The sequence below is a fragment of the Dasypus novemcinctus genome, chromosome 4, assembly GCF_030445035.2.
Source record: "Dasypus novemcinctus isolate mDasNov1 chromosome 4, mDasNov1.1.hap2, whole genome shotgun sequence".
Classification (NCBI taxonomy): domain Eukaryota; kingdom Metazoa; phylum Chordata; class Mammalia; order Cingulata; family Dasypodidae; genus Dasypus; species Dasypus novemcinctus.
Window position 1 is genome coordinate 79,726,067 of NC_080676.1, and position 12,350 is coordinate 79,738,416.

At 39.1% G+C, this 12,350-nt stretch overlaps 1 protein-coding gene across 21 annotated transcripts in view; it reads right to left on the reverse strand.

The window, feature by feature from the left end:
* Positions 1 to 12,350, reverse strand: part of STXBP5L (syntaxin binding protein 5L) — a 441,734-nt gene that overhangs the window by 380,382 nt on the left and 49,002 nt on the right. The window lies entirely within an intron of this gene.

Genomic DNA, 12,350 nt, shown 5'->3' on the forward strand with positions numbered 1-12,350 from the left:
ATTTAATCCCTGTGCTTTATGCTACAATCAAGAAATAGTAAGACTATCAAGAAAGGAGGATCAGTAGTAATCTGATTTCTGGAAGATAGAGTAGGTAAGAAAGGCTTACAGACCAGCAAACTGCTTTTTTGCATCCTTCTTCCTTGGATAAGTCTGAAATATGCTCTGTCATGTTAGTCAGAAGAAACTCTGACCTATGTGACCATTCACAGATCTTCTAGCTTTATAACTAAAATATAAAATGTTACTTTGTTATTCTCCCTACAATGTGTAAAGACAGTTCATTTGAATATATAGGACAGGAAAAACCAAGAGGAGGGTGATGACAAAAGCATGGGTGGTCCAGGACATAGTAAAAATGAACACAAGAGCTCCAGAACTTAAGATTTAAAATGGGAGAACAAGGTCCATGCTCAGAGGGAAAAGAAAAAGGCTAACGGTAATGACTAAAGGGAAAAGATAATAGGTTAGTGACCCCTGAGCTCTGTCAGTGTTACTTCTACCTCAGGTTAGTGCTGGTGATAGGCCTCAAACAGCTGCAACCAGCAAGATCTATAAGGTAACAATTGAGGAGCAGGTGGATATTTGGAGGAAAAACATTGTGAAATATTTCTTCCCACTATAAGAGTTACATACTTGCTGGCATGGCATAGCATGAAAAGCAGAATTTCAGGAGCAATTCAAATATTTTTGGTATAATATATCCTTAAAATTTTCTCTTATTTTAATATATTCCCCAAAATTCAACTCCTTGAAAGTCAATAATTTCTTTTATATCAGAGCTGCAAAACTGAAAAACAAAAACCTGGGAGAGACATATTTAATAATAATATATTCACTAAATACCTTTTACAGGGAGGTTAACTTAATGGATAGCATTGCTTTCACTCCTAAAAGAGGAGAGGGGAGGATCAACATAATGGTAAGGGAAAGGTTAAAAAAGACAAGACTAGAAAGTATAAACAGCCTTCACCTACTGAAAAAGAAGTTATAAGTGAAAACATTTTTCATATTGGAGACTATTATTGCCAAAGGTAATATTTAAAGATGTATAAATCCCTGATCTTTTACTATCTTGTAAATAGCTCAAAGCTATTTTTTAAAAAAAGAAAAGAATCCCCACAAAAGTCTTTGGTTTGGCAGTAACTGAGCATTTTATAGATAGACCTGTCTATTTTACAGACTTGCCTTTGTTACTAGGAAGGTCTGTCTGAAAAGGCCCAAGACAGTCTAAACGAACTAAGTATTTAAGTGCTTAGAAGTTATTTTCAGATAAACAGAAATTAAGAGCCAGAACTACTGGTAAGAAAGGACTAGGCAGTAGTGAAGCAAGTCACATAGCTGGCAAATATATCCTGCTTTAAAGCTTAAATTCTCAAGATAAACAGACCTGAATCTATAAAGAAGATTTCATAACCATCCAATTTTTTATTCATGTGATAAGACAATAGAGAAATAAGACATAAAAACGTTCAAAGATGCATTACACACTAGAATTTCTAAGATGAATGAGGAAGTCTTCTTATAAAAGGATTAATAGTGAGGAGTGAAACCATTAAAATAGAAATACATTTTAATATTTATTTAAATAATTAAGCTTAATTTAATTTCAATAAACTAGCCATATATTGCAAAAGTTAAGGACTGTGTCTAAATTAAAGACAGATCTTATAAAACATTAACAACATCTGACTTTAAAGACTAAAGGACTATATCAATAAAAGGCATGTAAGGGAGTAGAAGTATATGATAAATATTTGTGCAAAGCTTCACATCTCAAAATGAAGTCTTGAGGAGCAGACAGAAACTATACCCCCAAAATTTCCATTTCATTCTTACTCTGACAATTAAGCAAGTAGGAATTAAAGAATGGTTCTGAAAACTCTAAAAGTAATCACTAATAAATAAAAAGTAGATACATATATATATACATATACATATCGTTGGAGATTGAATCAAGCTCCCCATAAAAGGTATGTTGAGGTCCCAACCCTTGCTCCTTTAGTTGTAAATAAGACCTTTCAAGATATTATTTGTAAATAAGACATTTGAAAATGTTATTAGTAAAGGTGTGGCCAAGCTGAATGAGGGATGGTCTTAATCAAATTTCCAAAGTTCTTATAAGCAAAGGAAATTTAATGTGGAAGGAGAAACCATGGGAAGAAACCAGAAGTCAAAAGAGGCTGAAGGAGAAAAAAACATTGCCCTGTACCTTGCCAGAGTGACAGTAAAGCCAAAGATCATGGAATACTGGTACCCAGTCCCAGAAAACCACAGTTTTTCGCAATAAAGCAATATCTCAAACCCATGAGATAGTAAATTCCTGTTGTTTAAGCCACCCCACCCTATAGTATTTGTTTTAGCAGCTGGGAAACTAAGATATACATATATACATATGCATACACATGTACATACATAGACAGCATACAAAATATATCTAAACACTGAAAAAAAAAGAGAAAATATCCATATAGCAAAAAATCAAGGAAAAGAAAACAAACAAGCATACAAATGAATAAAATCACATATTGTTTAATTGATTTATATGAAATATATAAACAAAGCAAATCTATAGAGACAAAAAATGGATTAAGAGTTCCCTAGGAGTGGGGGATGGGAATATTGCAGGTGACATCTGCCTTTTGGGGATAATGAAAATGTTCTAAAATTGAGTGTGGTGATGGATGTACAACTCTGTGAATAGACTAAAAGCCAGCAGACTGTACACTTTAAATGAGTGAAATACATGGTATTTGAATTACAGGGCAATAAAGCTGTTAAATGGAGGGATACTGGTATGGGATACCAATGACAGGTGATATATGACTGACAGGGAGCGGTACAGAACATATGTCCAGGGTGCATGGCAATGTTTGGATATACTCATAGTGGCAACAATTAAAAACCACAGTAGGGGGGGTACTGGGTTCCTGGCCAGTGGTGCTCTGTCGTGGTCCCTAGGGGAGCAGCGACAGTCTCCCAGGTACAGTGGTGGGGACCGGGAGGGAGTGAGGGTTCAACAGTGAGCCCCTGATACTAATGACTATGCTTGTGAGCTGATAAACCCAAAATAATAACAAGGCCTAGAGCAACTTTGTGCCTGGGAATTTCCTTCTGTCAGCCTTCATGTTACTCAAATGTGGCCAGTCTCGAAGCCAAACTCAGCATGTAAATGCAATGCCTTCCCCCCAGCGTGGGACATGACACCCGGGGATGAGCCTCCCTGGCAACGAGGGACCACTATCAACTACCAACTGATGATGCAACTGGAAAATGACCTTATACGGAAGGTTCAATGCGGATCAGCAGAACATCCATGTCTACATAAAATACCATGACTTTAAAATGCTGTTTGACCTAAAGTAAGGGGGAAATGGAAAGGAGAAATGAGTTTATATGGCTACGAGTTTCTAAAAAAGAGTCTGGAGGCTGGCAGAAGGTTTGCCCTCATGCACAACTGAGCAGAGTCAGAGAGACAGATAAAGCAGATACAACCCCCAGATATTGGTTCCTTTGAGGGCTAAAGAGACCCATGGGAGTTATGGTCATGGCCGATGGGGTTAACTACCAGGGCAGATGGCCCCTCTTTGGAAATGGTGTTTATGTGTGATGAATCTGGACTCAGATGGGATCTCCCTTCATAAGACTTTCATGCTAATGTGCTGGAGGTGCAGTTAATGTTGGGGTTTAAGATATATTTAGGGGATTTGAATCTCTGGACTGACAATGTGATAGCCAGATCCTGAGCCTCAACAGACTCCAGCACCTACAATCTGATTTATTGGACTTACCACACTCAGCTAAGATGGAGGTGAAGAAGGACAACCACCACACCATGGAGCCTAGAGTGATTACAACTGAAAATGGGAGGATTGCATCCAGCATCCAGGTGGAATCTGAGCCTCCTCTTGACATAAAGGTGCAATGGACACAACCAATCCAGTGTCCACATAGAAGAGGTGGCATTGGATTGGGAAAAGTGGACATAATGGACAAAGGGTATGGGGAAAGGCAGGAAGAGATGAGAGGTGGAGGCGTCTTCGGGACATGGAGCTGCCCTGGATGGTGCTTCAGAGGTAATCACCGGACATTGTAAATCCTCACAGGGCCTACATGATGGAATAGAGGAGAGTATGGGCCATGATGTGAACCAATGTATATGAGGTGCAGAGGTGCCCAAAGATGTACTTACCAAATCCAATGGATGTGTCATGATGATGGGAACGAGTGTTGTTGGGGGGGGGGGAGAGGGGGGGTGGGGGGGTGGGGTTGAATGGGACCTCACATATATATTTTTAATGTAATATTATTACAAAGTCAATAAAAAATTAAAAAATTTAAAAAAAAAAAAAAAGCTGTTAAAATATATATATAAAGAAAAATGTCAAAAGTAAGAATAAATGTGTCCATTATAATAAAAAACATAAATGGAAAGTTTTCCATGCTAAAACACTAATTTAAAATGCAAATATCCTGTGAAAGGTTATGGAAAAATCATATCAAAGTAAGTAGGCAGATCCCAACTCTATCACAAAAAAGAGCAGAGAAAAGGCAGGGACATATCTGAGTGAGCTGCTTTGGATATATATAGAACGGAAAAGTGCTCTGCATCATCCAGGAGGGAAATGGACAGATAAAGAAGCCAAAGGAAAACTGGAACACAGACAAGAACAAAGAAACAGAATAAGAGGAACAAGGTGTCAAAGAGAAACATTACCCAAACACAATAAATAACAACAAAATAAAAACCTAGAGTAGAAAGAGAAGCTAACCAACTGAATAAGCCCATCAAGATAAACAGATCCCTAGACACCAACAAAAAATTAAAAGCCATATTAAGAAAAAGGAAGACATGGCCCACTCTAACCATCAATCTAAAAAACAAGGGAGATGCAGAACATGGAAGAACTAACCAGAGATGTCCAAACAAATATCATGAAACAACTTAATGAAGTGAAGGAAAAGATTAAGGACATTAAGAAGACACTGGGAGAACTAATGGAGAAACTGTAAACATACATAAAAAGATAATGGATATAATGGTGAGGAGTGGCACAATACAAGAAATCAAAAATACACTGGAACCACATAACAACAGATTTGAACAGGCAGAGAAAAGAATTAGAGATGTGGAAGACAGTATGTATGAAATCAGACAAATAATAGAGCAGATAGATAAGAAGATAGAAAAAAATCCAGCAGGGATTAGGGATTTGAATGACAACCTGAAATGCACAAACATACAAACTATAGGCATCCCAGAGGGAGAACAGAAAGGAAAGGGGGCAGAAGGAGTGTTGGAGAAAATACAGCTGAAAATTTCCCAACTCTTTTGAAGGACACAGGCACACATGTCCAGGAAGCACAACACACCCCAAACAGTATAAATCCTAACAGACCTACCACAAGACATGTACTAGTCAAATTGTCCAATGTTCAAGACAAAGAGAGAACAGTGAAAGCGGCAAGAGAAAAGAGATCCATCACATACAAGGGAAGCTCAATAATATTAAGTACTGATTTCTCATCTGAAACCATGGAGGCAAGAAGGCAGTGGTATGACATAGTTAAAGTGCTAAAAGAAAAAAATTGTCAGCCAAGAATTCTGTATCCAGCAAAGTTGGCATTCAAAAATGAGGGAGAGGTCAAAATATTCAAGATGAACAGAAATTAAGTGAATTTGTCAACAAGAAACCTACCCTTTGAGAGATACCATTATCACCATTAGACAGAACATCTCTACAGAGGATCAGTAAAGAAACAGAGACCTTGAGTAATGCATTAGAGGATCTAGACTCAATAGACATATAAAGAAATTTACACCCAAATATAGTGGGATATATGTTTTTCTTGAGTACTCATGGATCATTCTCTAGGATAGAACACATGCTAGGCCACAGAACAACACTCATTGAATTCAGAGAGATTGAAATTATACAAAGTAATTTCTCTGACACAATGGAATGAAGATGGAAATCAGTAAGGGGCAGAGGACAAGATTAAGGACAAAGATATGGAAGTTAAACAACAAACTCTGAGACAATCAGTGGGCCAAGGAGGAAACTGCAAAAGAAATCAAGAAATACCTTGAAATGAATGAAAATGACAACACAACATATAAAACCTATGGGATGAAGCAAAAGTAGTCCTGAAAAGGAAATTATTAGCCATAAATACCTATATTTAAAAAAAAGAAAGAGCTAAAATCAAAGACCTAACTGCACACCTGGAGGAATTAGAAAAAGAACAAAAAACTAATCCCAAAGCAAGTAGAAATAAGGAAATAAAGATTAAAGCAGAGCTAAATGAAAATGAAAATAAGAAAACACTAGGTGGATTCAGGCAAGATGGCGGCTGAGTGAACTTCCCGGTTACTAGCTCCTGGAGGGAATCGGCTGGGAGGCGTCGGAGACTCCTAGGGACTGGCCTGTTTCGGGATTTTTCCTGGTCCCAAGGTGTTTGGACATCGATTTGGAGGGAAGGTAACAGAGAGGATCTGTCTGTGAAATATACACGGAGATCCCAGCTACGTGTGGAGGATTCCCTCCTTGGGTAGGCAGAGCCGAGGCAGCTAGCACCGTGCGGAGCCCCAGCTGGCGGCGGCCAGGGTAGCCTAGCTGGGCCACGGTGGGCAGCGGGCGGGGGATCCGAGCCACGCCACAGTGGGCGGCGGGCGGGAGAGCCGAGCCGCGCTGTGCCGCGGCGGGCGGCGGGCAAGGGAGCCGAGCCCAGCCGAGCTGCGGCGGGCGGCGGGCGGGAGAGCCGAGCCGTGCTGTGCCGCGGCGGGCGGCGGGCAAGGGAGCCGAGCACAGCCGAGCCTAGCCGCGCCACGGCGGGCGGCGGGCGGGGAAGCCGAGCCGGGCGAGCCCAGCTGAGCCGCGGAGGGCGAGGGGGCCGAGCCCAGCCGAGCTCGGTCGAGCCCAGCCGCACCGCGGAGGGCGGTGAGCGGGAGAGCCGAGTCGCGCTGCGCCGCGGCGGGTGGCGGGCAGGGAAGCCGAGCCCAGCCGGGCCCGGCTGAGCCCAGCCGAGCCGCGGCAGGCGAGGGAGCCGAGCCCAGACGAGCTCGGCCGAGCCCAGCCGCGCTGCGCCGGGCGGGAGAGCCGAGCTGCACTGCGCCGCGGCGGGCGGCGGGCGGGAAAGCCGAGCCCAGCCGAGCCCAGCCGAGCCGCGACGGGCGGGGGACCCGAGCCCAGCCGAGCCTAGCCAAGTCCAGCCGAGCCCAGCTGAGCCTGGCGGCGGGGTTTCTGTTCTTTGTTTTTTGGTTTTTTTTGTTTTTTTTGTTTTTTTTTCTATTTTTTATTTTATTTTTGTTGTTGTTTTTTTTTTTTTAATCCTCTCTTTCCTGTCCCCAATATTCTTCTTATACTATTTTATCTTAACAATACAATAGGTCCTACAGGAAATACCTCACATTTGCTGGGTTTCCTCACCCTCCACTGCCTCATTTCTCTGTGAATAGATTTAGCCTATCTACACTATCCCCTTTCCCCTACAACTTGATATCCTCCACCATCTGCTATCTCTCCTATATTCCATCTCCCTTTCTTTGATCCACAAAGTGTCTAACTCTTAATTTCTAATACTTTTGTTTATTTTTCCATCTGGTATTCGTCCCTGAAACTATTACCTTTCTTTTCTCTTTCCCTCTCTCACGGAAACAATAGCCTCTTAGTACGTACCACATTCCTCCCATATTCAGTCGTCTACCTCATTATAGGTACTTTCCTACTACTATAACTCTACACAATTTACATGATCTAACCTCCATCCTCCCAGAACTCATATTGTTGCTTTGTTAACATATATCACCAATACTACTTCACACTTTTTCCTCCCTTACACAATTGCCTTTCCCCAGCACTAATACTTTCCTTTAAAGTGAGCTTAACTAGCAATAAGAAATTGGAATAAGAAGAACAAAGTGACAAAGAGAAGATATAACACTTACGCAAAAACAACAGCTAATTAATCTCCAAGACTAGACAAAGAAGCTAAGGAACTGATTAAACCCGTCAAGAAAAAATGTTGACAAGACAGCAACAAAAATCTACAAACCAAACCAGTAATCAGGAAAACATGGCTGAATCCAATCAGGAAGAGGGGCAGGACTTCGCACAAGCAATGAAAGATCTCAGAACATTTATCACCGACAAATTTGATGAAGTAATGAAAGAGGTTAACAGCATGAAGACAACACTTGGAGGGGAAATTGCAGACATGCGCAAAAAAATAACAGATATGATGGAAATGAACACCACAATTCAAGATATCAAAAATACACTTGCAGCAAATATCAGCAGACTAGAAGAGGCAGAGCAGAGAATTAGTGATGTGGAAGACAGTGCATTGGAAATCAAACAGATAGTAGAAGTGGTCAATAAAAAGGTAGAAAAAATCCAGATAGGACTTAGGGACCTGAATGATAACGCAAAACGCTCAAACATACGTATTATAGGCATTCCAGAAGGAGAAGAGAAGGGAAAGGGGTCAGAAGGAGTGTTGCAGGAAATAATGAATGAAAACTTCCCAAATCTACTGAAAGAGACAGATGTACATATCCAAGAAGCACAGCGAACTCCACTGGTCATAAACCCCAACAGGCCCACCCCAAGACATATACTTGTCAAATTATCCAATGCTCAAGACAAAGAAAAAATTCTAAAAGCAGCAAGAGAAAAGAAAACCATCACATACAAGGGAAACTCCATAAGATTATATGCTGATTTCTCATCTGAAACGATAGAGGCAAGAAGGCAGTGGTATGATATAGTCAAGGTACTAAAGGAAAAAAATTTCCAACCAAGAATACTCTATCCAGCTAAACTACCATTCAAAAATGATGGAGAGTTCAAAATATTCACAGATAAACAGAAACTGAAAGAGTATATCAACAAGAAACCGCCCCTTCAAGAAATTCTTAAGGGAGTTCTGCAGGAAGAAAGGAAAAAACAGGAAGTCAGAGATGGAGGAGAGTGTAAAAGCAACAAGAAAGACAAAAATAGAAGGGGAAAATAAAATAATACAAACAAAATATAACAAACACAAATCCAACCAAAATATGGCTACCATAAATAACTCTCTAAACGTAATAACACTGAATGTCAACGGACTAAACTCACCTATCAAAAGATTCAGACTGGGACACTGGATAAGGAAATACGACCCATCTATATGCTGCCTACAAGAGACACATCTTAGACCCAGAGACTCATGGAGGTTGAAAGTGAATGGCTGGAAAACAATCATACAAGCAAACAACAACCAAAAAAAGGCAGGAGTAGCTATATTAATATCAGACAAAATAGACTTTAAATGCGAAACAATTGTGAGAGACAAAGAAGGATACTATATTTTAGTGAAAGGGACAATCTGTCAAGAAGATCGAACAATCATAAATATTTATGCTCCTAACAAGGGCGCCTCTAAATATGTGAGGCAAACGCTGGAAAAACTAAGTGAAAGAATAGATGCATCTACAATTATAGTGGGGGATTTTAATACACCACTATCAACTCTGGACAGAACATCTCAAAAGAGAATCACTAAAGAAACAAAACATTTGAACAGTATATTAGAAGAGCTGGATCTAATAGACATATATAGATCATTACACCCAAACACAGCAGGATATACATTTTTCTCAAGCGCACATGGAACATTCTCCAAGATTGACCATATGCTAGGCCACAAAGAAAGGCTTAATGAATTCAGAAAGATCGAAATCATACAAAACAATATCTCTGACCACAGTGGACTGAAGCTGGAAATTTGCAAGGGACAGAGACCCAGACTCCACACGACAATTTGGAAATTAAACAGCACACTCTTAGAAAAACAGTGGGTCAAAAAGGAAATCTCAAAAGAAATCAATGACTACCTTGAAACAAATGATAATGATAACACAACATACCAAAATTTATGGGATGCAGCAAAAGCAGTACTGAGAGGGAAATTTATAGCCATAAATTCATATATCAAAAAAGAAGAAAGAGCAAAAATTGGAGAACTAACTACACTTTTGACAGAATTAGAAAAACAACAACAAAGTAACCCAACAGGAAGAAGAAGGAAGGAAATAACAAAGATAAGAGCAGAACTAAATGAAATAGAAAATAAGAAAGCACTTGAAAAAATAAACAAGACCAAGAGCTGGTTTTTTGAGAAGATCAACAAAATTGACAAACCTTTAGCGAGACTAACAAAGAAAAAAAGAGAAAAGATGCAAATACACAAAATAAGAAATGAGAAAGGTGATATCACCACTGACCCCACAGAAATAAAGACTATCATAAGAGGATACTTTGAAAAACTATATTCCAACAAAAACGACAATTCAGAGGAAATGGACAAATTCCTAGAAACACATAAGCAGCCCATACTGACAAAAGAAGAAATTGATGATCTTAACAAACCAATCACAAGCAAAGAGATAGAATCAGTCATTAAAAATCTCCCAACTAAGAAGAGCCCAGGGCCAGATGACTTCACAGGTGAATTCTACAAAACATTCCGGAAAGAACTAACACCAATCCTGTTGAAACTATTCCAAAAAATCGAAACAGAAGGAACACTGCCTAATTCCTTCTATGATGCCAACATTACCCTAGTACCAAAGCCAAACAAAGACACCACAAGAAAAGAAAATTACAGACCAATTTCTCTAATGAACCTAGACGCAAAAATACTTAACAAAATACTTGCTATCGTATTCAACAACACATTAAACAAATTATACACCATGACCAAGTGGGATTTATTCCAGGTATGCAAGGATGGTTCAACATAAGAAAATCAATCAATGTAATACACCATATAAACAGATTGAGAGAAAAAAACCACATGATTATATCTATAGATGCAGAAAAGGCATTTGACAAAATACAGCACCCCTTCCTGATAAAAACACTCCAAAAGATCAGAATGCAAGGAAACTTTTTGAACATGATAAAGAGTATATATGAAAAACCGAAAGCCAACATTGTTTACAATGGCAAAATCCTGAAATCCTTCCCTCTAAACTCAGGAACAAGACAAGGATGCCCATTGTCTCCGCTCCTATTTAACATTGTCTTGGAAGTACTTGCTCGAGCACTGAGACAAGAACCAGATATAAAAGGCATTCAAATTGGAAGGGAAGAAGTCAAAATTTCATTATTCGCAGATGACATGATCCTATATATAGAAAACCCTGAGAGATCTACAACAAAGCTCCTAGAACTCATAAATGAGTTTAGTAAAGTCGCAGGTTATAAGATCAATGCGCAAAAATCAGTAGCATTTCTGTACACCAACAATGAGCAAGATCAGGAGGAAATCAAGAAACAAATACCATTCACAATAGTAAATAAAAAAATCAAATACTTAGGAATAAATTTAACTAAAGAGGTAAAAAACTTATACATCGAGAACTATACAAGATTGTTCAAGGAAATCAAAGAAGACCTAAATAAATGGAAGAATATTCCCTGTTCATGGATAGGAAGACTGAATATTATTAAGATGTCTATCCTACCAAAACTGATCTACACATTCAATGCAATCACAATAAAAATCAACACAGCCTTCTTTAAGGAACTAGAAAAACTAACTATGAAATTTATTTGGAATAGAAAGAGGCCCCGAATAGCCAAAGACATATTGAAAAAGAAAAACGAAATAGGAGGAATCACACTTCCTGACTTCAAAACATACTACAAAGCTACAGTAATGAAAACAGCATGGTACTGGCATAAGGAGAGACACATAGACCAATGGAATCGAATTGAAAGTTCAGATATAGAACCTCATGTATATAGCCATATAATATTTGATAAAGCCACCAAACCCTCTCAACTGGGAGAGAATGGCCTATTCAACAAATGGTGCCTGGAGAACTGGATAGCCATATGTAGAAGAATGAAAGAGGATTACCATCTCACACCTTATACAAAGATCAACTCAAGATGGATCAAAGACCTAAATATAAGAGCCAAGACCATAAAGACCTTAGAAAGCAGTGTAGGGAAACATCTACAGGACCTTGTAATAGGAAATGGCTTCATGAATATCACACCAAAAGCACGAGCAGCAAAAGAACAAATAGATAAATGGGACTACCTCAAAATTAAAGCCTTCTGCACCTCAAAGGAGTTTGTCAAGAAAGTAAAAAGGGAACCCACACAATGGGAGAAAATATTTGGCAACCATATATCTGATAAGAGGCTTATAACTTGCATATATAAAGAACTCATATATCTTGAAAACAAAAGAGATAAAAAACCCATTTAAAAAATGGGAAAAAGACTTAAACAGACACTTCTCCAAAGAAGAAATACAAATAGCTAAAAAGCACATGAAAAAATGCTCCAAAT